This window comes from Centropristis striata, chromosome 17 (genome assembly GCF_030273125.1).
Source record: "Centropristis striata isolate RG_2023a ecotype Rhode Island chromosome 17, C.striata_1.0, whole genome shotgun sequence".
Taxonomy (NCBI): domain Eukaryota; kingdom Metazoa; phylum Chordata; class Actinopteri; order Perciformes; family Serranidae; genus Centropristis; species Centropristis striata.
This window is the reverse complement of record NC_081533.1, coordinates 9,834,405-9,862,094: the sequence shown is the minus strand read 5'-3', so window position 1 is coordinate 9,862,094 and position 27,690 is coordinate 9,834,405. Positions and strand designations below refer to the sequence as shown.

General features: G+C 38.9%; 1 protein-coding gene across 1 annotated transcript in view; it reads left to right on the top strand.

Moving 5' to 3' along the window:
* Positions 1-1,077: 1,077 nt before the first annotated feature.
* gal3st3 (galactose-3-O-sulfotransferase 3) overlaps positions 1,078-27,690 on the top strand; it is a 44,800-nt gene continuing 18,187 nt past the window's right edge. Inside the window, exon 1 of the mRNA XM_059355491.1 lies at positions 1,078-1,428. The gene's annotated coding sequence lies outside the window, so the exon portion shown is untranslated. The remainder of the gene's footprint in view (positions 1,429-27,690) is intronic.

The following is a 27,690-nucleotide window of genomic DNA, read 5'->3' as shown; positions in this document are numbered from 1 at the left end:
TTTAGTTGGTCTTGTTGCTCCTGATAATCCCACCCTCAGCCCCTGACGTAAACGGTTCGTGGTTCAAGACCACCAAAGAGTTGGTGCTGCTCTGGAACCAGTTTTCCTGGTCTGGTTTGGCTCTCGAAAAGTGAGGAACTGGTTCAAGATCAGATCTTTATCCTTTACCCTTAAACTATTTATTATATTTTAGACTATTTATTACATGTGCGTAATGTCTGAATGTCTTTTTTAAGCACTTTGTATATAAGAAGCACACATAAATTTAGTTGTATATCATTTGATACAATGACAATGAATGAAATCTTGAATCTTGTGATATTAAATCAAGTAATGTACATACATTTTTTGCTTCAGCGTTAACAGTTTATTTTTAGATACACCCGTTCTTGCGCCTCCACAGTCAAAATTATGGTCTCTCCCGGTTTAAAAAAAAAAACAAGATGTGGGCAGTCCACAAACAAACAGGTGACATCACAGTGACCTCATCCATTATTCATATACAGTCCATGGTTAAAATAAGTACTTTCATATGGATGGATGGATGGATGATGGATGGATGGGATAGATAGACAGACAGACAGACAGATAGATAGATAGACAGACAGACAGACAGACAGACAGACAGACAGATAGATAGATAGATAGATAGACCATTCATTGTAGAACAAAACTGTTAAAACAGGCATTTTCGTCGAAAGCTGAACTTGCTGACAGTCTTTGAAAAGTTTCCATTAAAGAAAGGAACCACAATTAAGCTTAAAATTGTGATATTTCTGTCAAAATCACTTTATTCTACATACAAATACAGTGGTGGGGACATGTCCACCTAAATGTGAGTGTCTTTAAGATTGTCCATGAATGTTAATGCAGCCTTGACTGTATGCGTGTGCGCGTGCACGTCTGCGTGCGTGAGAGACGACCATATGTGTTTGCTGTGTGCGCGTGCAAAAACGGGAGCCCAGCCAGCCACTCATCTCCCCCACCACACCGCATCACAGGCAGGCAACAAACGCGCGCGCATTGGCTGGAGAGAGAGAGAGAGAGAGAGAGAGAGAGAGAGAGAGAGAGAGAGGAGGGCGAGCGTCTCCCGTTTTGTTGCACGAGGAGAGTCGCGAGCAGCCTCTGATGACAGACAGACAGCAGATCTGCTGCCTCACTGACTGCGACACCTGAACGAGCACCAAACACATGAAGGAGAGCCAACTGTAGGCGAGGAAGGAGGAGGACCGGGAGGCTTTTTCCTGAAATATAAAGAAACGAAAAAGCGGCAGAAGAAGAGGAGGAGGAGGAGGACCCGGAGAGAGGAGAGCGGGGGCAGCCAGTCAGGCAGTCAGGCAGCCGGCTGGCCGGGACACGGAGCCCGTCCAGTGGGGGAGAAATCACCGCCGCGACCGTCACATCACATCCAGCTCCGCGATGACAAAGGTGGGTGACGGTGTGTGCTCCCATTGTGTAATATCAGCATCCCTGTCATACATGGCGCCTTTTAATCCTCCACAGTGGAGTAGTAGTAGACAAAAAGAAACATTTTGAGAGGTTTCTTGTGGCTCCTCTTTTGCTCCGCGGCTTGTCGGTGCATTGGGGACAATTACGCACCCGCGCCGCTCTGAATAAAAGCGGAATTTATGGATGAATGGATGGCACTTCAGTTAAGAAAAAAATGAATTAAAAAAATGCATGTGTGCCATTTGGAGATGCGTGGCGGCGGCGGAGTGATTTCATCCACCCCCCTTAAAAAATCTAATCTGATCTGGCCCACATTTGAGACCTCTTGAGGAGGATTTTTATGTTGTTTATGTCCTGTTACAAGCGTCGTATGTGTGTGTGTGGAGGATGATGAGAAGAGGGCAGGAGGAGGATGAGGAGGAGGAGGTGGTGGTGGGGGGTGTTTATCGTGATCGTCTCCTTGAGCGCCCCAGGCATGTCTGGATGATTGATTTCGCCTGTTCAGTCAGATTATGAGTGTGTGAACACCTATGCCGGCAAATTAATTAAACTGCACGCGAAGATTAACCGCGCAACATTATCAAACGTGAACCCTTTTTGTGCACCCAGAGGAGAGTGGGAGGGAGGCAACAATTAATGACAAACTATTTATATCTGGATGTTGTGTGGCCCCAATTGTTGCATCGATATTTTCCATAACGCAGATTTGATTCCTCTCCATTAGTTGATTGGTTTGGGTGCAAGTTGGCTGAAGTTTATTTATTTTTTTCCATCTGTCCTGTTTGGTGTCACATCATCAATCAGATATTTTGTCATAAAAGTCATCCAGGCTTGGAGGTAATAGACAATAAAAAATGTGTTTATATGTATAATTTTAACCTCAAATAATCATTTTTGGCACATTTTTTACACCTCACCACTTAATTTATTATTATTTATTGTCACTTAAGTACAATGCAATTATATTTTTTCTGTCTGTATATTTTGCTATTTTTCTACTATTTTATATATTTAAATATGTATTTTTTCTTTTAATTCTTGGTTGGAGTATCTGCAGCAAAAAACAAATTTTCCTCCGATGATCAATAAAGTATTTCTGATTCTGATAAGGTGAATAAGTAAATAAGATACTACTAATAAAATAAAATTTAAAAAAGTTTGAAAAGATGCAAAAGAAACGATAAAAATTAGATGAAAGTATTATTTTAAGTAAAATAAAATAAATTAAAGTACATTAGAAAAATGATGTGTATACATACATACACTTGCATAGTTAGGTCTATCCCATAAATACATACCTACATATAAATAATTAACAGGGACGAAAATAGATAATAAAAATTTTAAAAAATAAATTAAAAAATGTAAAAAAAAAAAAAAGGACAATTTGAAGACTGTATACTGCAATATTTATTTTATTTAATTCAAATGAATTATTTATTTATATTAATTGTGATTCTCATATTAAGTCCATTAATTCCATAGTTGTAAATGTTCTTCTTTAGGTTATTCTTTTCATTTCTAAGATACCATTTACTTCCAGCTGTTAACTTAAGGTGGAGTAACCAGTTCTTCCTCATCTGTTTCACGTCTTCAGTTCTCAGCATCCTGTACAGGTTTCTGTCTGTTTGTACTGTGAGCTGCACTGTGCCTGAATCTGGCAGCGTTGATAATTAAGAGCTACAAAACAAACCAGTGCAGGAAGATTAACGGAGAAACGGTTTGACAGTGAAGGAGCTTGTTTGATCAAATCTGCAAATAAAAAAGGAATAAGGATGAAAGAGTTTAATTTATTAGACAACTGACGGTGAAGTCAGTTTTATTTATATTTAGTGTGCAAAATTCCAAGTTGAACTGCATGAATATCCAAAGAGCTGCAACCATTAAAGTAAATTATATATATTTTGTGAAGCGATAAATCATTTGAATCAGAATAAAACAGTAAAAAAAATCATATATTTGACATTATCTGTTTTCTTTGACAGTAAATTGACAAAACTAGACATTTGAAGGCATCATCTTGGGGTTTAGGAATCACTTACCTGCATTCCTCGTCACTTTATAGACCAAACGACTTATCGATTAATCATGAAAATAACTGACGATGAAAATAGCCGTGAGTCACCGCGGAAAAAACTCCTTCAGAAGCCTCATAATGGCAGGAAGAGCCCGAGAGGAGGGGTTCTTCCTCCAGCACACACAAACAATGCAAAATGTCTCTGTTGTTTAATAATTTCTGTCGTTGATTAAACAAAAAAATGCAAAACAGTGGCTGCTCCCATGCTGTCTTTACTGCTCCCTGTTTCACTGTAAAGTGAGAGTTTTTGAGCCTTGGTTGGACAAAATCAGCACTTTTCTCTATTAAATAAAACATCAGGAGGCACACACACCCATTCATAACTTCACTGCAGGTGCCGGTTGCACTGATATATCTTGTTCCTGTCTCGTCCTCTGTATGTTTTCTTTTTTTTAAAACCCGCCAGAAATACTCTATTTATCATAGAAAGAAACTGTAAAAACAGGCATTTGCGACAATCCTTATATGGATCATATGTTACAAAAGTTTCCATTGATAAAAGTAACCAAACCGAAGCTTAAAATTGTGATATTTCTGTCAGAATCTCTTTATTCTACATGTCTCATTTAAAACATATCCAAAAATAAAGCGTTTGTAATAACTAGATCCTGTTAAAAACATTAAATTCTGCTCCTCAGAGACACTGTGAAGCCATGATTGATTCTGCTGAGACGAACAGTCACGTGACAAATATTCACTGAAAATCTATTTACTCAGAGCTGAGAGGAGAGGACAGGAGAGGCTGTAAAAATGCAAATAGTTCAATATGTATCGCATGTGGAGAATCAATTTCAATTAATTAATTTAAAATTAACAGTAGGGACAAAAATAATGTAAAAAAACAACAACCAGTCACTTGTCCTTAAAAACTGGCTATAACACCACTTAACAAAAAGTGACAAAAAAAATAAATAAATCTGTTTACACAGACCAGAGAAGAGAGGACAGGTGCCTGTTGCACTGATATGTCTTGTTCCCACTGTTTATTTTTACATTTTAAGACGCACCATTAAGTGAAATATCATCAGCATAACCTGGACTACTCCCGCTGCTGTCCTCTCCTGTCCATCCGTCCGTCTGTCTGTCTGTCTGTCTGTCTGTCTGTCCATCCGTCCGTCTGTCTGTCTGTCTGTCTGTCTGTCTGTCTCGTCCTCTGTGTCTCCAGGAAGTAGGTTAAGGAGAAGGGAGGGCAGGCGACTTAATAAACCCTTTTTGCGGCAGGTCATTTACAAGCACAGACCTGAAAAGGTTCCTTTTTTTCCCTGGCATGTCCGCAAGAAAAGGCACAAGACCGAGTGATGAATGTGTGCTCTGTTTGGAGAATGGCAATGCAGGGAATAACAATGGAGGCGAAGTGAGGGGGGGAGAACAGTGACACACACATAAATAGAAGCTCACACACACACACACACACACACACACACACACGTACACACACGTACACAAAGCGTCTTGAAAAAAGTCAATATGATAAAGTGTGTTGTGCTGACTAAGATTCACTGCATCGTTGTGTTAAGGCTCATCAGAAGAGTCTTTTTAGACTGAGGGTGCCCTTTAAAGGCCGGCGCTCTGGGAAAGGAGTTTATTTATACAATATTAGACTATGATATACAGCTCAGCGGATGCTCGCTGCTCCCTACAGTGTCCCCGAAGATGGTAGCTTTCAGGCCCCGAGCCAAAAAAACAGCAGCACTGTTTACAGCTTCCCCGGAAGGTAAAGAAATTACTCAGAAATGCTGGAATGTAACATAAATTCCTCCATTTGTCCAAGTCACTGTCGGCCTGTTTGCAGATGTTGCCTTGAAAAAGAGTTTGGAAGGCTGCTGGAAACATTTTTTTGAGGTTTGAAAGGGCTTTGATTGGAAGTGCTTGAAACTGCTTGAAGAGCAACACATTAAAGGAAAAGACAACAAGGTTTTCAAAAATGTGTTTGTAAGTAGACGTCACATTCTTTATAACCTGCTGAGTCAAAACAGTCACTCAAACAATCAGACAAATCAACTTCACACAAAATGTGCAAAATAAAAGAATGTCAGTCTTTGAGATAGGCAGCAAATCAATCAACTCCTTGAGCCTTTTTCAACAAAATATATCCAAAATATTGTGCAAATTAAAATTAATTAATACAGCTTTTCCAGCAGATACAGCTGTGAAAAAGTCTTTATTATAGTCTGAACCCAATGTTTTCTTTAAAAGAGCGCCAAAATACACTGTTTATGGTAGAAAGAAACTGTAAAAACAGGCATTATCGTCGAAAGCTGAACTTTCTGACAGTCCTTGAATGGATCATAGGTTATGAAAGTTTCCATTAGAAAAAGTAACCAAAACAGAGCTTAAAAAAGTGATTATTTCTGTCAAAATTATTTTATTCTACATGTCTCATTTAGAACGTGCCCAAAAATAAAGCGTTTGAAATATACTAGATCCTGTAAAAAAAATAAATTTAATTAATTAATTAATTAATTATTGATTCTGCTGAGACGAACGGTCACGTGACAAATATTCAATGAAAATCTGTTTACACAGAGCTGAGAGGAGAGGACAGGAGAGGCTGTAAAAATGTAAAAAGTTCAATATGTATAGTATGTGGAGACACAGTTTTCCCCGCAATATTAAGGACACTTAAACTACTACATAAATTCAAAATTTAAAATTTTATATTAAAAAAACAACAATTTATAAGACAAATTCAATTTGCGTTTCTACTTTTTTTTTTTTTTTTTTTACGATTTATGTCATTACGTATGTTATTCTGCACAAGACATTTTTGAGTCGTCCACACTTCTAGCAATACCTGTGCTGATTCCATAGAGCTGCAGGACTTATATATTTTATATATTGCAGTGAAATACAAGGCCACAGTGAGTAAAATGTAAAAAACATGCATTTAACACGCCCTAAAACAGCTTATTGGGGCTCAGAGGGTTAATGATGCACCGATACAGACACTGATATCGGTTATCTGGCTGATACTGACTTAAGTAGCTTCATGATGTGGAGAAGAAACTCACAGGAGGAGAGAGGCAACACTTTTTTTTAGATTTCTGTAAACTTAATTTACACCGTACACGATAAGGATTCTTGTATCGTGTTGTATCCAGCAGCAGTAAAGCTTTAAATGAAAGGAACAGTAACGGTAGCGCAGAGCTCAGACTCTCATGAGAAGCTAAACACAGAAAAACAGCAAACACCAGCAACCAGACAAACATACAGGAGCTCAGATAGAAAGTCTATAAGTCGGGTACACACATCATTGGGGTGCAGCAGCAGGACAGGGTGCCAGGATCAGCAGGTCTTCCTCTTGATGTGTATTAGTGGAGGTCGTGACTGGTGTTTAAGATGGACCTGAGTGATTAGAGCGCTTGTGATTAAAAATTTAGTTGTGGGCATCTCAGCTCGCCGCAGAGTACTGAGGGAATGTATGTGTGTGTGTGTGTGTCTGTGTGTGTGCATTTATTTTGTAACGAGTGGATGTGAGCCCAAGCTAGATTAATGCTCCATGTTAACAAACCTCTTGGTTTGACCCTGGCTGGCCTGCAAACACACACAAATGCATTCACACACACACACACACACACTCACACCATCCACTTGATCCCCTGCTGGGTTCATGCTGGCCCTCCTTGCTGAAGCATATACGCACACACACACACACACACACACACGCACACACACACACACACACACAAACATTGAACACTGGCCAACTTTCAGCCACTTTGATGCATTAGTGCAAAAGGTGCATTTTGGTCTCATTGTGCTTTGGGACTAAATTGATTTTGATGTGCAGGCGTGCCCGTGCATGCACACACAAAAACATGCAGCCGTATTTCAGATTAGAGGTGAAATTAGAGGGTGTGAAGTTGAAATGGCCTCTCATCCCCCTTGCTGTTGCTTATTATTGAATCAAATGGATCCCCCAGAGAGCCCCCCCAGCTGAGACACATCAGCAAGACTCAAATCTTTAACAAGGAGGATTCAATAATGTTTTCAAATGCTGATATTCTAAAGCGCTCTTTATCCCCGGTCAAAAAAATGAAAAGTATTTTATTGTGGCGACACTTGTTAGCCGTGGTTGTGACAGTCGGCCGCTGGTGCCAGAAGAAGACAGATGGACAAGGGTTTTGTCAGGGAGCGGGCCCGGCTCCAGGGAGCTGCCCTTGGTGCGAAGGTTTTCATCTACTTGTAGATGTCAGGCAGCCAGATTCCAGCAGACCCTGGATTAAAACGGTCTGGGCTGGAAGATTATGGGAGCAAAGTCCTGTATCTGGATGGCCCTGCTGTTCCGCGCAACACGAAATGCATTATTTATTATTAATACTGAGAGCATCTTAGTTTGGTTGTTGTTGTTGTTGAAACTTTCTCTGTAGCAGAGTCAGCCCTGGTTCACCACTCAGACAGAATCCAAACTTCAGCCCGAGCTTTTAGAATTCGGATTATCTGATCTTCAGTGTTTGGACAAATCAAAGCCAACAGACGTGGGAACATACACATGAAGTACTCTGAATATTGTGTAGTTTTTTATATAGATATCTGATACTTTCTTTACTTTAAAGAGAATGGGTTTTGCTGCCTTGTTTCTGACTGCGGTTCAGTTAAAGAATCATTTTTAGGACAATACAGGTGCATCTCAATATATTAGAATATCGTAGAAAAGTTTATTTATGTCAGTAATTCAATTCAAAAAGTGGAAATAACATATTATATAGATCCATTACACACAGAATGAAACATTTCATTTGTTAATTTATTTAATTCCTTCTAATTATAAGGATTATGGCTTACATTTAATGATGACCTAAAATTCAGTATCTCAAAAAATTTGAATATTACAAAAGACCAATTTTAAAATGTATTTTTAATATGGAAATGTTGGCCTCTGAAAAGTATGTCCATCTATATGACTCAATACTTGGTTGAGACTATTTGACTTGAACTACTGGAAATGGTCTTTTCATATTCTAATGTATTTAGATGTTCCTGTATTCTAAGTCTAAATAGATTTTCTTTAACACACAAAATGTTCTTAGAAACCATTTTTCAGTCCAGAATAGTTTCTGCAGGTTTTCCTCTCAGACTGTACTGGCCCAGAAAAAAAATCCAGTAAAAGTAATTTTCAAACAATTAAGTTACAAGCAGATCTAAAGATTCTAGAAATATTTAAAATGTTCAACCTTGTGTGTAACATAACCGGTTACTACAACATCAAACTTCATCATTTGAAGACTCCGAATCGATGTTAGCTACCGTTAGCAAGAAACAGTCGGTTCTCTCACAATGCCGTGGTTACCTAGCGTTAGCATGATAACACCTGATATCACCAGAATAAAACGTTTTGTAACGATTGTAATGTTACATTTTGCAAACCACCAAAAAGTTGAAACCCAATCTCTAAGTTATGTCAGTTTTGATAGCATTTCAAAATTTTCGTCTGCATCAAATGTCCGTTATCAGTTGAATAATTTAAGTTTTATGTCATCACTTGACTTGCCTTAATGCTCTGGAGTCACCGATCACGCCGGCTGGATCAAGTCACATGACTTCATGACGTCACAATGTAAAAATGAAGCAGCATCAAGCCCTGCCGTCAACACTTTAAAGTACTGGCATCAATCTCCATTCCAGTCTTTGTTTGATGATGATAATCAAAGCTAAGTAAAACCTGATATAAGGTCAAATATATTCAGCATAAAAATGTAGAACTACATGTTATCCTCATTTTACCTCTTATATCTTATAATTGCAACGTGTTCACAATGTTTAAAATTTTTCTGATAAGCATGATTATGTTCCTAAAATTAAGAAAACGTCATTTTCAAAATTGTTTTTTTGAGATTTTTGTGTTTTGTGATGTTGATCCAGTAAGTAAAAAAACAAAAACAAAAAAAAAAACAGGTCATATAGGTGAGGTTGTGCTGAAAAAACCCCAATACCAATATATCATGATAGACATTTTTTAAACTGGTATAAACAGGCAGAATGAAAAGTCAAAAAAGGCCCAAACTCCAGAGGGTTAACCAAGGATTCGACTGGCTTCTGACTTTGGCTGAAGAAAGTAAATTTAACCATTTAGAATACCAAACCAACTAGACAAACTATGATCATGTGAGATAACTGAAAGCTCTTGAAGAGCTACTAAATGGACATTTTCAGTGAGACCTTGCAGTGAGTCATTTGTGTCAATCAATTACTGATTATATCACTCAATATGATTTAGATAATCAGATTAGGCTTTCACATAACTGTCCCCATGATAAAAAAGATTATCGCTTTAAATGGGATTAGAGTGAATTATTGGCGTGGACACAAACTCAATGTCATATTTATTGTTTCAATACCAAATCTGTCCAGTGTTTCTAGCAGTTTCTTGACTGAAAGCTGAAGTGAATTAAGGGCAGGTACAGTCGGTGTGTCCTGGTGTCGATCACAGCTCTGATGGGCGTTTTATTTACGTCTCCTCGTGGTGCTGTTCCCATGAACCTTGAGGAAACACAAACCCCTCTGAGGAGGGAAAGACAAGGCTCAGAAAGCCACATCAAACAAAGCAGCATCGTCCAGGAGAACAAATGAGATCGGCCGGTAAGGACACCCTGCGTTGGCTATCGACTCCGGGGTCCGCGACAACGAGCCATTCGATACGTTATCTATAGAATCGGTCGCACAAAATAATCCAGGAACCAGATACTCCGAGCTGAATATCACTTTCCAGCGCCTGTGTTCAGCTAAAGGCTTCACCGGAAAGAACTGGGTTCAAGAAGTGCAGCATATGATAAGGAACTTTGTCATTGTTGTGTGGTTTTAACAGCACTTCTCCCCTGAGTAAACCTTTTTTTTTCTCAGATAGTCCTCTTTTTTTTTATTGCAGTGCATCTTATTACTTCTCATTCAATAGCCTGCAAGGTGAAAGCTGAAAGACACGGATTAATATGGGACACCTTCAGGGCCTGAGCAGTGCTGACAAATGCATTGCTATTTTTTTATTGGACACTGTAATCTTGGCGTATCCGTTTTCTTGGGATTTCAGCAAAATCATTTATTTTCGGGGGTAAAGTCGATGCTAATACTTTAGATTTGTTCATGCAATAAAAAGGATTTTACCTCAAATCCTTTATGTTGCTTATATTGAAGCTGATAAAGGGGTATTTTAAGACATCTCTTAATTCCGTTTAAGATTAAAAACTGCACAAACTTAATTGCATCATGCCTTTGAATGAGATTTTCCTTCTGTTTCTTGCTGCCCCACACACACTTTTTCATCCTGAAACGATATGTTTGGTCTAATAAACAGGACTTAATGAGTGTGTTGAGCTGCCCAGGCAGGCGAGTAAAAGCCTTCGTTAAGTGCTAAAGGTGTTTCCTCTGGAGTCGTACAAACCCTGCCAGTGTTAGTTAGAGAAGGACTTTAAACCCGCCGGGGCACACATGAATGTTTCTGAACCTGCAGTCTTTGTGTGTGTGTGTGTGTGTGTGTTTCTGCTCACCTGTGTGTATGTGGGAAAGTTTATGAGGCCTGCCTGGCTGTGCATGTGCTTGTGCATGTGTTTTATGTATTCACACCGGTGTCTGTCTCTCTCTCTGTGTGTGTGTGTGTGTGTGTGTGTGTTGGGTGGAGAGGGGGTGCAGAGGGCAACCGACCCTGGGGGTTCTAGTCTGGCCCCTTAATTAATCTGTTTTCTGGCCGGAGGGTCTCTGTTATCAGGCCATTACAGAGAGCCTGGCTCGACCTAACAGCACGATCCCACAGAGCAGGTACGCACACAGTTGTGCTACTATACTTGTGAGGACACTTAGTGATACTCATGCATTCCCTCAGACTAAACCTTTCCTGAAAGAACAGCTGTGTTTCCATTTAAGTCGGAGCAAATTTTGAAGCAAATTTTGAAAATGTTGCATTAAAGCAAATGTGAATTAAGAACGTCTCCATCAACTGGTTTAGGGGAAATAAACAAAGCTGCATTAAAGTACTCTGGTCAGAAGGTGGCAGTGTAATGTATTGCTGTAGGTTAATCTATCAGTAAACGGTAGAAGAAGTTGAGAAAAAAGAGTTTGCTAATCGGACAACTTTTGCGACCCATAAGAGAAGTTAAAGTCTTCAGGAATTAGATTTAAATTGGGCAACTTATTATTGTTCTTTTATGTCCTAGCAAAACAGCTGATCAGTCATGCGAGTCAGAACTTATTCGGAAAAATGTTTTACATCTCCCGTTTAGCACATTAACAATTTTTCAAAGAAGACAAAAACCACCTCAACAGAGCATAAAAACTTTTATGTGCATATTCTAAAGTTTTTGTCAAATTTTGGTGTTGCCTTTAAGCTTTTCTCATGTGACTTAAACATATTCTGAGAAATTAGTTGATGGAAAAACGACTCAAAATATTTTTTAAACAACTTGAGTTGACAATGGCTAAAAACATGGCTAAAAAACAAGAGAGCAAGAGACGAACCCTCACGTTAGCAAAACTTATTTTTAAGAAGCAAAATGCAAGATAATGTTCTGTTGTAAACATCTGTCACAGTTTAGGGGCCAACTTCATGTTTCGACTTTGACTTGGACTAAACTTGAACTTTTTTAGTTTTCTATTTGCAAAAGTTGCAAATTGTACCAGTTACTTATTTTAGTTCTACCTCCATTGAGGTTCCAAGCAACTTGAGCCAACCACAGATTGATCAGAGAAAATCATAAGTTGCGTGAAATGGGACGTCCTGCACAAATCTGTCATTTGTAAGCAGCCAAGCTAACGTCAATAGCAACTACAATTTTAAAAATTCACTTTACCCATTTTTTTTAAAAATGATAGCCTGTGAAACTAAGCTTTATAATACATCGAATTGCAGACATTTCTGTTCTTTGTTGTCGATATAAGGATTCAGCAAAGTTGCATCCCACCATACAGTGGAGGCACTGTTTATACTAAGTTTGAAATAAAATTGAGTATTAAGTGAGTGAATGTGGATTTTGTGTATGCAAGGAATTCCCGGATGTATACTAGACTTGCAAGACTTTTCTGAGTATGAGACATGTGCTTACTGGATGCTCTTAACTGCCTTTAAATTGCACTGCAGCTGGTCTGTGATGCAGATGGTTGTTAAATAATTAACCTTTCAATAACATAATTACAAGTGATGTGAAGTTACAATTAAGAGGGAAAGCACATGTATAATGCACAGTAGAAGACATATTCAACATTAACAATGAAGAATTATCACTAACATTTTTAAGGTGCTCACTCTTGTTCATCGATTTCATCAATGACTTTGCCATGTTGAATTTTATAATAGAAGAAAGAAATGGACAAAACCAAAAATCTAGTTCTAGTAAACCAGAAATGTCCTGTAACCGCCGCCCCAGTCTTGACCTTAAACTTATCCTAAATCTAAGATATTTTCATAATCTCACAGATAGCTATATATATAACATCTAGACCCTAACGAAGACGATGGACAAAATCGCCAACTGGCTAGACTCCTCTCGCCTAGCACTAAACGTTGCAAAAACAGTAACAGTTTTCTTCTCAAAAGCCAGGCTACACCACCATCCGGTGGTTACAGTACGAGGGGAACACATTAAGGCAACAGAAGAAACTAAATACCTCGGCATTATCCTAGACTCCAACCTAAATTTCCGCAAACACATTAAGAAAATGACAAACAATATCAAATACAGCTTATACACCTTCAAACATATTAGGAACTCCCTATCACGGGAGGCAGCAATAACATTTTACCATGCCATGATCCTATCCCGCTTCCTATACTGTTTAACGAGTTGGTCACAAGCAAACATAACATCTATCAAACCCTTAAAATCAGTATACAAACAAGCAATAAAAATACTAGCAAAAAAGCCTAAATCATATCATATCTGTCCACTCCTAAAAGAGTATGAGCTGCTAGACATTAACCATCTAACAAAGCTATCAAACCTGACTCTCATATTTAAAATACTACACGGAGCTGCCCCACCTCCACTCAAACAGTTTATTCAGCCCGCCTCGGAACGTACAGAAAGAGCAACCAGAACAGCAACCCATGGAAACTGCACCATCCCTAAAAGAAAAACCACTTTCGCACAAAACTGCTTCTCATATATAGCTATAAAAGAATGGAATGAATTCCCCCAACACATCAAGTCTTCCACTAACATCAAAGAGTTCACTAAACAAACTACAATGTACCTACTATCTAAACAGACGTGCACTCACTGATAGCTAGGTTTTCATAATTAGGCTTTTAATTGCAAAAATGCACCTACGAGCACATGTGCGCCATGATTTTAACTTTAATTAGGAAAAGTTTTACCCTTGTAGATTTTATTAATGCTCTTAAAAGTTTCATCCAATATTTTAGGATGTTACCATACCCCCCTACCCCACCTCCCAATGAAGGACTACGGATGGAAAATAGCACCACTGCTAAATCTGATGTAACCATTTTGTTGTTGTTGTTCATGAAGTGACAATGATTTATGGTATTACATGCTGTCCTTTAAATAAACTCATTCATTCATTCATTCATTCATATACAAATTATGCCATTCTGGTCTGCTCTTCTTCTTTGCTGGGATGTATGTTCAGTCTGTCTGTGGCTGGTGCGAAAAGGTCACAAACGGGGCTAAGCTTATCAAGCCTTAATTGAAGCTTAACCCTAAAAAACACATTTTATCCCTCAAAATACCCTCCGAAGAGGACTGGCGAAAATGTCCCTATTCTGCAAAAAATTCATCTTGGTCCTCACAAAGATAGAAGAGCAAGAACACACAAATAAAAGCAAGCTTGGCGCAGAAGCACAGTAAATACAGGTGTGCAAGCAGTCGGATATACACATTGGCATACCCACACACAAACACATACACTGCAAGCAAAATTTAGAAATACTCGCACACATAAGCCAGTCCCAAAACACTCATACCTCCACCTGTCCTCATACACACCTTTCTCTCCAAAACAAATTTTCTTTTACTTTTTCTGAAACACACTTGAGTATGAGTATGGTGGACTGACTGCAAAGGAGTCTGGGTGTTTGGTTGAGTTGCTCGAGCAGCGTGTGAAATCTGATTACGGTCTTACACCGCTTCCGTCAGCGGTGGGGGCCGATCACTGCCGCCTCACCTGCCCCGTCCGGCTACACCTCCACCCGATATTCCCTTTCCCCTCACTGTCTCGGTGCAGCTCTGTATAACGGTGCTACAAGCTGGCTCAGTGTTTAGGTGGTTAGGTGGACTCACCTGTCGCTGCAAGGTCACAGGTTTGATCCCTGCAACAGCTGACCTGTGTTCTGCCAAAGTGGTTTTTAAGCAAGACTACAATTTTAAAGAAACATCACCAGGTTCTGGCATTACTAGCTCAGAATCAAACAGACCATGATGAAATGCAGCCATAAGATAGTTTTTGATCTGTCCCTCCAGTTTCCAGCTTTGCTTTGATGTGTCAGATTAAGCATTGCAATTTAGTCATTTTGGAAATAATGGATTATTAATTTCAGGCAGAAGCAGACAAAAGCAGGCTTTGCATTTATAGATGTGACATCAAATGTCAACTGACGCTGGTTGTTTAGTTAATATTCTGTAGTTGAGCTAATGTTATGAGTTTGCTAATAAAGCTAATTGTTTGTTTGTTGTTGGGAGAAGTTGAGGTGTTACAAAAAGTTGTGTGAAACGTAAATGAAAACAGAATGCTTAAAAAAATGACACGTTTAAATTAAAATATACTGTCTTGGAACAGTTTTCAATTGAATATGTGTTGCAAAGGATTAGCAAATGATCATATTCTGTTTTCCCCCCCCGTTTTAGATGACATCACAACTTTTTTTTGTAATTGTAAACAAAACTGATTTCACTTAAGCGAAAGTATGAGTTTGCTAAGTTAACTAACGTGCTGTTAAAGCCAAAGTATGAGTTTTCTAATCATGAGTTTGCTGTTTAAGCTAAAATATTAGTCTGCTAAATTAGCTAACATGCCATTTAAAGCTAAAGTATTTGTTTAGTTAGCTAACATGCTGTTTAAAGCCAAACTATAAGTTTTCTAATCATGAGTTTGCTGTTTAGTCAAAAATATTAGTTTGTTAAGTTAGCTAACATGCTATTTAAAGCTAAAGTAATTGTTAAGTTAGCTAACATGCTGTTTAAGCTAAAGTATGTGTTTGCCAAGTTAACCAATGGCTGTTGAAGCTAGTTGAGTTTGCTCCGTATGCTCTGAGTTTGCTAGTTTATGAGTCCGCTCATCAAGCTAATGTATGAGTTGATTGAAGGCTATGACTTTATGTTAATGTTTCACACGAGTAACTGAGTTAGTTGGGCATTTTATGCAGCTTATGTTTTAGGAGATTAGTACACAGTTTCATCCATTCCTTACACTTTTACTAGTTTTTGGTTAAACAGGGAATAAAAAAGGAAGCCACCACAAACTTATGTTCAGAGAACATACAGTCACTTGCACTCTTACTTTAGCTGAAATCTAAAGGGCACCATGCTGTGTACGGTTGAACAGCAATTAATTCCGTAGAAAGTGATGAGCACAACAGTTTAAATATTTCCCAATATTAGTTGTCTCTGGTAATGGTTTGAGCAACATATGTTTAAATCTCACTGAGTTACTAGCATTACACTGTCCACATTTCTGCATTCACTGAAGGAGGCGAGCAAATACTTGAACTTAAACGTAGAAGACATTTGACCTTGGTAATAACTGAATAGACATGAGATCATCGGTCACAGCAGAAGGCTTGCTGTCAAACAGTGAAGAGAAAGTATGTTCAGCGTCTAGTGTTTTTTCAACTTTCAATGACCAGTTTTACCTCAGTTCAACACATTTGTTCTCCATTTCTCTTATCTGTGTGATCACCTGACACCCCAGAAATCTGTTTTCCCACCTGCTTTGCTGCTTCCATCACCGCCTTAATTCCCGTCTCCAGTGATGCAGTGATACATTCAAAACTACACTATCACACCCAGCCTGATCTATAACTGTAAATAGAAGCAAAGACAGTTTTATTGCCTTTGCAGTTTTATATTTTATTTATGTAGCGCAGTTTAGTCTCATCCCATTTACCTCAATTCACATTTTCAGGATCCGCAAATAAAACGTAGGTCATTCATTCATCTTCCTTCCTGCTCCAGCCAAAATTTTTTTTATCTTGCTTTCCTTTCCCCCTCACCCATATCTATCCATTCCCGCCTCTCTCCGCTCTACACCAAAGTTTCGCCCGAGGCAGCAGGCCATCTGCTTTTGACATTTTTAGAATGAGGAGAACTTGTGAGAACAGCGTGTTTATTATTCCATTGTGGTTAATTATTCAGACTCCAGCTTTTCAGCTCTTCGTTGTGCGCTGTTATCTGCACAAAGCACGACTGACACTCTGTGAAGAATCCGGAATTTGGAATCCATCGTTTCTGATTCTGTTCTGCTCCGGTCCGGAAGGGACACTTGGAGCCGACGCCAGAATGATCCCATTGTCCCGAGTAGCAGTTATCCTTTGACCTCTGTGGTGCTCAGAGAGCCAGAGCTGAGCCCCAAAGACATTACAGCCACATGGGAGAGAGAGACATATTCACAAAAAGCCTCTTGTCGTATTTATAGCAGAAGGTCTGTTTGTTGGTGGCCACTGGCCAATAAAGGGTGCTCAACCAACTTCAAAGCTAATTTAGCATAATAAATAGTTGTTGTTTTTTTATTTATTATTTTTATTTTGTAGCTGTATTGATAGTAGAGATATTGAGAGTGAAAGGGGGAGACATGCGGGAAAGGGTTCCGAGCTGGATTCGAACCCGGGCTGCCCGCTTACGAGGACTGGACCTCTGTGGTACGCGCTCTACCAGGTGTGCCACCGGGAACACCCCCAATAAATAGTTTTAAACATTTAGTGTTATAATTAGTTTTAACATTTTAAATGAGCATACAAATGTCTTTCTTAAGCATTTTATGATATGATGAAATTAAAACACAAATTTGATATTGTTCCAGTTGACAGCAAAGTCCGTTTTTCGAAATAAAAAAATATATTTTTCCAAATACACCATTTTCCGGTAAAGACGTGTGGGATATCATTCAGGTTTCAGTATCATTGTTTGGACATCTGTATGAGCCGATTTAAAATGCGTGTTGTACACAAACCACATACAGTCTAATACAATTTTTGGTGAAGATGCATGCTTAAGAGAAATGCCGTTTGTTGGTGGCCAACGGCCAGTAGGGGTGCTCCACCAACCACAAAGCTTAATTTAGAGTAAAAAGCATAATCAACTATTCTTAAACATTTAAAACCAGCATACAAATGTGTTGTAGATGCATTTTAGTATTACCTAAAGCAAAATTATAAAGTTAAAAATAAATTTGATATGGTTCCAGTTGACAGCATCATCCGGTATCCCTAATAAAAAGGTATTTTTCGAAATATTCCATTTTCAGATAAAGACGTTTTAGGTTTCAGTATCATTATTTGGAAATGTATTTTATGTATTTAATGTGTGTTGTACACAAACCATATTCAGTCTATATGCAAGTTATACGTTTTTAAAACTAAAAGAAAAGCCCTTTCAGCCATTTCTGGTTGCAAAAAGAAACGCACCAACTTTTAAACATTATGAAAGACAACAGGTTTTCAGTTATGCACAAATATCACAATGCCAACCTTTTCAAGAAGGTGGTTGAAGGAAATAAAGAGGAGGCTATGTTTGCACGGTCGAAAATCACCGTTGGAAAATGCTGAAATGATTCTGCATAGCTTTGTGGGGATATTTTCTGGGTCAAAAACATATATTGTCTGCATGTGAATGTAGTCGATGAGTCTTTTTTCTAATGGGCACTGTCCCAGCCATGGGATACTCATTTTTCTTTTAACCAGACCAGTCTTGCCAACTCTTTTAAGAAGAAAATAGCTAGAACTAGCTACAAAAAAATAGAGTTTAGCTTTAACTATCAGAGCAAAAACACAGCATGCTGCCTTCAAATCTCTTACTCCCTCCTTATATGTTGTTCTTGGTCTTTGATTAATAATCACTGCTAGTACTCATTGAATTAGTTCCCCAGGTTTAATCAGAACTGGACATCCTCTCTGCCTGTTCCTCTCACTAATTACTCCGGAAGTTATCCTGAAACACCGACCGCAATATTATGGCTTATTTGCTTTTTTAATTTCCCAATTATCACCGCAGACGCAACTAGAATTAACCAGGGACCTCTCTTCTCACAGCATGATAAACGGGGTGATTCACTTCCCTCAATGATAATCAACAAACTAGACACCCAATTAAGCGTGTTTAACCCAATCATAATTGGGTATGAACGAGGATGGCCGCCTTCTCAATTGCTATCTAATTGCTTGCAGGATTTCCACTATCAGGGCAATGTTATATTGATTTAGCATGTATTGATCCTGCTTATTGCTGCTTGAATGGGGGTTTATCGGCTCATTAGCCAGTATTGGGCTTGTAAACACAGCAATGTGGGTGTAAAGCCGGCAAGGGTTTAGGGTTCAGCGTCAGGGGTAATGGCTTCAAGATCAGATCTTTCCTCTTGAATGTTATTCCCTTTGTAATTGTTTTGCAATGTGGTCGATATTGTTTCCCACACACCCTGACATACCATTACCACAATCATTTTTACATAGAAAAACTGTTGGTTTCTGCTCCGGGCTTAATGGTTTCATTGACTTTTTGGCTGCTCTTGCTACTCTACCAGGTGTAAATATCCCAATCTGGGCACCTGGAATAAGCATGCATGTACAGCTGTAAACATATATCGTTCTAACCTACAAATAGTGTCGTTGTGCAGGGCCCCAACATCAGGAAGGCCTTTGCTAATGCTGAGGACTTCAGGTGAACAAATTATGTTCTAAAAATGGCTACTGAATGGAGGAAAAGAAAGACGAGAGAGAGAGAGAAAGAAAGAAAATCAGAGGCAGAGCAGCTGTTTCAGTGGCGGGACAGCAGCAGTGAGCTATGCATGCAGACTTTTGAAATATGATCAGTGTACTATAGTGTTACGAACCTTTCTACTGTTTGCAAACATTACTGATGCAGAAGGAGCTTCAGCAGCATCAGAAATGTTTAATAACTTGGTCCTATTATTTAAAGGGGACCTGAGATGCTTTTTCTTATTTTCTGTCCTATATGATGTTTCAGTGTTAGATGTTGATGCCAAATAATGAGGTTACCATACGTAAAAGTAATCACGAGCAAAAACTGTAATGAATTCTCAGTTTCTAACTTTTTTTCCAGCTTGTGGCATTTTTCACTGATACAGTGTATAGATTACATGATTACATTAATTGAGAAAATTATCAGATTAATCAATATATTTACATATTTGTTAGTTGCCGCAATATTAAGTGGGGAAGATACCACCCATAACGACCCTTATGAGCGTTTGTTTGTTTGTGTTTCGCGGTTTACCGTACAGAGCAGATTGTTCTAAAAATAGCGCACGTCATTGTGGTTGTCAAAAGAAAAGGCAGCAGTTTCATTGGATTTAGGCTACAAAACCATGATTTAAAAACTTCCTGGTAAGGCGTTATAAAGCTTAACAGTTTAAACTGTAAATTAAAATTATGTAAATGCTGGAAGGGATGTAGTTCAAAAAGGACAGTGTGACTACAACATAAATGTACATTTTGCTGTTGTAAAAAAGGCTGCTTTTTCGTTGAATTTAGGCTACAAAACCACTGACCTAGGTTTAGCGCCAAAAACTTCCTGGTTAGGCGTTATAAAAGACAGTTTAAACAGTAAATAAATGTACTTAAATGCCGGAAGTGAATTAGTTACGGGGACGGCGTGACTACCGGAAGCGACATAGTTACATAAACACGCGAGGTACGGAAGTTCAGTGATGTTTAAATCACATCGTTTACTTTTGTTTTCACATGTCCGAAGTTTGTTTGTTTTTGAAGGTGTGCATTAGCTTTTAATCATCAAGATTAACTCCTAACTTGACCTTTCAGTTTCAATAATCGTAATCTAACCGCATGACCTCAACGGGTATTTCCCTCCCAAAAATGGCAGGTATATCATTGGTCTGGACACCTGCCATTCATTTCTCCGAAGAAGAGATGTGGTTTACGATCCTCCGGAGCCGTTTATTGGGCGCTTAGAATGTCTATCAAAGCGTCTGTAGGTAGCTCTTAGCCAATCAGATCAGTTATACCAGATGACGTAGTAGAGCAACAGAAATGGATGTTTGTTGTGTGTGTGTCTGTGAGAGAGTGTTGCTTGCTGCTTTGCTCCTCCAGATCTCGCTTTCTGCAAGATTATTTTCACGCTTTATTCCCCCTCATGTCATTCAGCCACACACATCCACTGATTTTATGGGCAATAGACAAGTTGCTGCGGGTCTCTCAGCGGCTCCGCTGTCCCCCGGCTCGTAGCCAGATCACCGGCGGTGACCGGCGCTACCGGTGATCTCGCTACGAGCCGGGGGACAGCGGAGCCGCTGAGAGACCTTTCGCCTTTCAACTTTCGCTCTAAACTATTTAAAACACCATCTACAGCTAAAGAGAGTTTCGCGTCTGCAGCAGCCATGTTGGATCCGGAAAACTGCAAGCTTCCGTCTGCCGAGTAGTACGCGTCATCGTCTTGCCGTCCCTCCCCGCTCTGTGATTGGATCCCTAAAACAGGGCTAAGAAACGTCTGGAGGTTCAAAATTAAATTCGAGCGCGCAAGGCAGTCTGGGTATACCCAGGCTAACTTAATACAATGTATTTGATGAAACTAATGATCTGTTCCTCTTTTGACAGGACTCTTAGGTTTAACAATGAGAGGTGTCAGCACTTAAAAAAAAAGATTCAAATCGAATATGGCCTAGAATCATGACCTTAAAATCGAAACTCTAATCATGGATTTGGAGAATCGTGACAACCCCTAATAAGTTTTACACACATGGGCAGGCCAGCTGTGATTGATTTAATTTGACAACATTAGCAATAGGGTGATTAGTGCATCCTTAATTACTTTGTGTCAGTGATCGAGTACTCGCCTTACATGCCTCTGCATCCACTCTGTATGCCACTAATCACCACAGACCACCGTGTCTGCCTGTCCACCCTGAGCACAGTTTGCAGTCCGCTGATGAAAGCCAACAAGCTTTTTAAACAAGCTTGTACGTAATTCCACCGTGGTCCTGAGGAGCCTTTAATGTTCCCGCTGTCTCCAATTGTGACAGGGTCTCTGCTTAATTGCAGCGTGCAGGCAGCTCTTTTGGTTTTCTGCTCCGACGCTGTGCAGAATCAAAGCTCTCCAGGTTGAGAGACTCCCGGCTGGAGGGCGTGCAGGACGGGAGTGGGGAGGGGTTGAAAGCGTACAGTAAGTTTGAGAAGAGAAGCTGGCACGTTACGGTTCATAAATCTCGCTTGTTTGTCATGCTGATGAAGTGGGGCCCTTCTCTTTTATCTTTTAAGAAGGATGAAAAACTGCTGCAGAATAAACTGTCATCCAATAAAAGCAGCAACACAAAACAGGCTGCGGTCCAGACGAACCTGCTGGATGGCTCAGCTCCCTCGGCTCTGCACTAGTAATTGGCACCGGGCTTAAGCACAGAGCGCCGGCTCATGGGGGCTTTGTGAAAACCCCACAGTTACGTTTCTGTAAAAGGAGCAAAAAAGCAAACCCGGGTTAGCTCGGCTGATGTGAACTCTGCAGGCAGATCGGCAGGAAGCTCGTCTGGTGGAAGGTGCTTTAGAGCTTCGCCAGGGAACATCAAATTAATTTGGCGAGGAGGAAGCCTGCGTCTTATGAAAATGAACAGCTGAGTTGCAAAAGCACATTGAGTTCCCTGAGCGGAATATGAATGCAGATAAATAAAGAGGAGGGAGTGATATTTTGAAAAAAAAATAATGCCTTCCTTTGAACGCACACACAAACACATCACCCCCTGCTGGATTGAACTGTACTCATAAACACTCACCGGCCGCCCAGACAACACCGCAACAGCAACCCTTTTGAGTGTTATAGAGTGCTTATGATTCAAATTGTTTTCTATTGTTCAGTGGCGATTGAAGGGTTCTGTGATCGCTCATGAGTGAGAAAGTATAGAGGCCTGCTAGAATAAGCACAGAGCTCTTGATGGTTCATTTCTGGCCGAGTGGCCACCCCTTGTTGCTTAGAAATTGTTGAAGGTACTTGAAGTACTTGTGTTGATTTTCTTTTGTGGAAAAATGAATAACAGTTGATACTTTTGTTTTTTATTGAAATATCTCCAAAAACTAACGAGACATTCATGGTTCCGACTCGGTGGACTGTAAAAAAAATAATAAATTAATTAAAACTTGAATCCCCTGTCTCCCTAACTAGCTTCATCATCATATTTGTTTGGTAATTTAATATTATGACCAAATACCTGCTAAACTAATGACGTTCCCATCAGTTTCATGTGTACTTTGTGTTAAGTGCCAATTACAAAAATGGTTGGCAACAAATTTAGTCATAGATTAGTTCGGTCTGTGTTATCATGTACGACATCATACTTGTTGTGGCTGTCTCAGGGATATTTGTGCCAGTTTTGACAGACAAACGCACAATTACAGGTTAATTTAACAAACAAATATAACAGAAATTACCTCCCACCTGTTTTGTGATAATTTAATGTCACCAGGCCCTTGATAAAGCTCTTTAACACCTTACGTTTGATAAAACTAACAACCTTGATGAAGCTATAGCGCTACAAGAATGAGTTCTTAAAGCTGGAAGTAAGTTAGCATGTAAGCACCTTGGGGTCTAACCTCTCAAACTCAATGAGTTATTAATGTGTTGGTGGTTAGATGCCTGATATAAAGTCTGTGGTCAACACAAGCTGAAGAGATGTTCACTTTGTGTTGTACAACATAAAACACATTAGTAAATACCACACTTGTGAATTAAGAAGCTTTTACGTGTCGTTAAAGAGGCGGTTGCTAACAAGTGAGACTACAGTGGTTGTCGGGGGCATTAAACGACATCACGCCGGACACGGACAGGAACTCTCACTAGTTCACCTCACAGCCTCTACTCGTGTTTTCAGTGCTCTAGAAAACTCTTGTATATTGTTATTATGTTAATGACAATTAATTAGGCTATGGATTCGCTACCTGCTCAAACTGCTGGCTAGCTAATGAAGCTAACATTAGTGACGTTCAAGTCATGTGACTGTGGTGTAGTTCACTATAGCATAACGTTAGCTTCTTACTTCTGTCGGCTGCATTAACGCTTCACGAATAAAATAATAAAAGTGTTTTTTATCTGTGAAGTTTATCCTGCTGAACAAAACTTGGCATCAGAAACCTGTGTTTACCACAGGGTTTATTTTCTGCCATGATCCAAAATCCAATGCAAAAATCCCATAGACGAATTCTCAATAGACCCAATGGAGATTCTACTTTCGGGTTAGCCTACAAAAATACATCATTTCGTTGCTCTCTATTGTAAAGATAGCACTTAATGAAGCTAACACCTCAGATATTACTATTTCTATATAATCTCAGGCACTTAATAAAGCTATTTTAAGGCTAACACTTGATAAAGCTAACACACTTAATAACGATATAAATACATGGTTTACGCCTAAACAGGCGGAAGGAAATTCTTTCTATTACATTTGTTTTTTAACTAAGATAAGATAAGATATTCCTTTATTGATCCCCCATGGGGGAAATTCAGGTGTTGCAGCAGCAAGTATAGAGTAAAGACAGATTAAGGTAATAAAAATAGAATAATAAAAATGAAATAGAACAAAATAGAATATTACAAGTTAAATAGAATAATAAAAGTTAAATAGAATAAAGATAAGAAATATATAAATAGTCCAAAAATAAACATACAAACAACCAAGACCAAACTAAAAAACTAGTAGTGCAAACATGTTAAAGTGGCAGTAAACTAACCTATAATTGTATGTTTGTCTATAAAAATTGACTAAAATGTGCTGTAGACTTAGCTCATCGGAGTATCGTGTAACATTAGTCAGAGATGGTCTAAAGTGAATCTATTGCTTATTTCCCTACATAAACTTGAGCAATATCTGATCAAAAGCCTGTATATTAATGTCTCCTTTAAAATCAGGAGTTAATAACTCAAACAACAAGATATGTAGTTTCTCATGAAACTGTAAATGTTGAGAAGCATTTTGTCCATTAATAAAATTGAGCAATTACTCTTTTTTTCTTATCAAATTAATAAACAATTATCACAATAGATGCAGCCCTGCTAACACTGCTGGGGAACTCTGTGTGGGCGTGGAGGGCTCCTGAAGCTGTTGTGACCGTTCAACAAGCACTTCTGATCTTGTTAAAAGATATCCTCCGTCTGATTTATCCTTTCAGGGCAGCGAGCAACGAGCTTGCCTTCAACCTCAGCCATTGTTATTATTCAGACATTATCACAAAAATGTTGCTGAGGCAAAAAAAAACACTGCACATCCCAGTGAGGGTATTAAGCCGTAGAAGACGTGCAGTGTGTTTATATGCAAAGAGAAAGAACAGAAGATGTGCTTGTCATTTGACTTCGCCAAAGGGAACATTGTCTCGCTGATGTTTTCTGTCTCTCCCCGCTTGTTCTCTCCCTGGATTTGGCTTAAGGCGCTTGCCGGTAACAAATGATCTAAAAGGCTTTCATCAATAAGCACACAAGTACAAGGCCTGATGTTGATTCTGCCCGCTCAATCACTCTCAGGCCTCTTTTCATTTTCTCCTTTCCATGTTCCTCTTGTTCTTAGCTCGTCTTTCGTCAAATCTCATCTTCCTCTGTGCTCAGCCTGTCCTTCACTCACCCCATTTTCTTCCATCTCTCCGCCGCTCTCATCGCTCTCTCTGGGGGGTCATTTAGGGTGAGATAAAGTCTGTATCTGCGGGTCCGCTGGGAGTCTACCCTGCAGACGAGTAATGATCTAGATACACTCTCAGGAGCACGAGCACAGCTGCACACACACACATTAACATACATGTTGGAGAGCAGACATGCACTCGATTTGATTCTCTTCGTCTCTAACAGGTCCAGGAACAGGGTGGGGCAGATGCTTAAAAAGCACCATAGGGACACTGGCCAGAGAGCCCTGGCTACCTTTACTGTAAAGATAAAAAGGGTTGGAAGATAGACTGATGGAGAGAGAGAGAGAGAGAGAGGGGTAAAGCCCAGTGGAGAGGAGGAGGTGCAGTTCAGATTAAAGTAATGAGGATTGGAGGGAGACTGTGGGGAGGCAGCGATAAGAGACGCATGCAGACAGAAGCTGTGATGTTCTCCGGGCTTAAGGCTCCTACAAAATAAGAAGTGTTTGATTCACAGTGATGCGGCGCCCTGTTCACCGGCTGCTCTTCTCCAGCTCCAGCCTCCGAGCTGTGAACTCTCGCTTCTCGCACACGCAGTTGCTTTTTATGGCTGGGTTAGAAATGACAACAAATTGGAACAAATTCATATTGTGGTTTTAATGAGGCGGCTGATTTGTGCTGCAGAGACGGGTGAAAAAAAAACACATAGTAGAAAGCGCTGAATTAAAACAGGACGTTCCACCAAACTTTTCAAAATGAAACCTCATTCTTCATCCTTTTTTTCAGCGCTGTATCTAATAACACGCATGTTTAACTATTCAAAATGTGTAATGGTCAATCTTAAGCCATTTTAGTCATATTTTACATAAGATAAGATCTAAGATAAGATAAGATATGAGTTTATTTACCCTGCAGTGGGGAAATTTAGTCATCACAGCAGCTCAAGATACAGACATATAGATACAAGAACAGAATAAGAATCTAAAAAATAAGACATATACATACATTCTATACATACATTTCTGCTATTTGGCATTTATTATTAATATATATTTTTGTGTTTGTTTGTTTTCCTGAGAGCACTTTGTATTTTACAGATATTGCACATTGGAGAACATATATTTTAGAATGTTAAATAGGTTAAATAAGGTTTCTAAACTACAATACTTCATAAAGTAACAGGATTGAGTTTCTAGTACAACATAAGCAAATTCATTAAATGTTGGAGTTTTGGGCTGTTTTGTCCGTCATTGAATCCTTTTCATACCACTTGAAAAATGTTTCCCATGCCATGTTGGTGCCATTTTCTTTTCAGCACAACCTCACCTATATGACCTGATAATTATTTTTCACTTTGAGTTACTGGATCAACATTTTAAACACAAAAAACAGCAAAAAATTGTATTTTGTTCTTTCAAAACACAGTCATGCTCAATGAAGATTTTTTTTAATTTTGCAAATGTGAACACGGGTTATAAATATAACATAAGAGGTAAAATAAGGGAAACATCTAATTAATATTCTTCCCAAAGGCATGAGCAAATACATGAAATGTAAATAGCAGAACAGCATTTAGCACCTTCAAGTGGTCTACAAAAATTATCAATTCAAGTTAAATTCATTTGTAAAGTACATTTAAAATGAACTCAAGTTGAGGAAAGTGTTGCACAGACCTGAGCAGGTAGTTTAAGTTCAGTAAAAAAAAAACCCATAAAAACAGTAAAGCGCAAATAATGAAATCGTAGACACTAGTCCTGAAACATTCATGCTAGAGAATAAAAGTATGTTTGGAAAAAGACTCAACCGAGTATCAAAAAATGGAATATATTGGGAAATATAACAGGTAACCAGATTGTAAGTTGAAATAGACATTCTAAGTTGTACTCACAATAATATCTAAATACAGAAAACACAGTTAGAAAACTTACTTCAGGTCCTCTCCTGCTCTTCAGGAGACTCAAATGTTGTAACTTCCTGGTGTGATCATGTGACTGGTGGACTGTGCCAAAAATGTTTAAAGTGGGGAATGTGTCAGGGTTATAGCACTGGGTGAAAACCGTGGGAAATGACTAAAATGTGTGTTTTTATCATATAGCATATTAGGAATTTCTGAGAGAGAATGCATTTTATACATAAATTGGAAATCAATAATATAATAATCTCACAATAATGATTAAAAATATATATTTATCAGGGATTAAAATGATTATATTTAATTTATTTTACACATACTTTTCAATCATGTAATGATCGCGGGATGGAAAAGCTATTGATTGGAGTGAAATGGCTCTAATGAAAGTATTTTTGGGGTACATCGCTCAAACAAGGAAAGACGAGGATGACCAGAAAATGAAAACAAGTCGGAGATTTCACCAAACAAGTAAATAAGTAGATAAGTCTGGTGAAAAATGAAAGAATCAAGGGAGTCTAAGTAGTTTGAGTA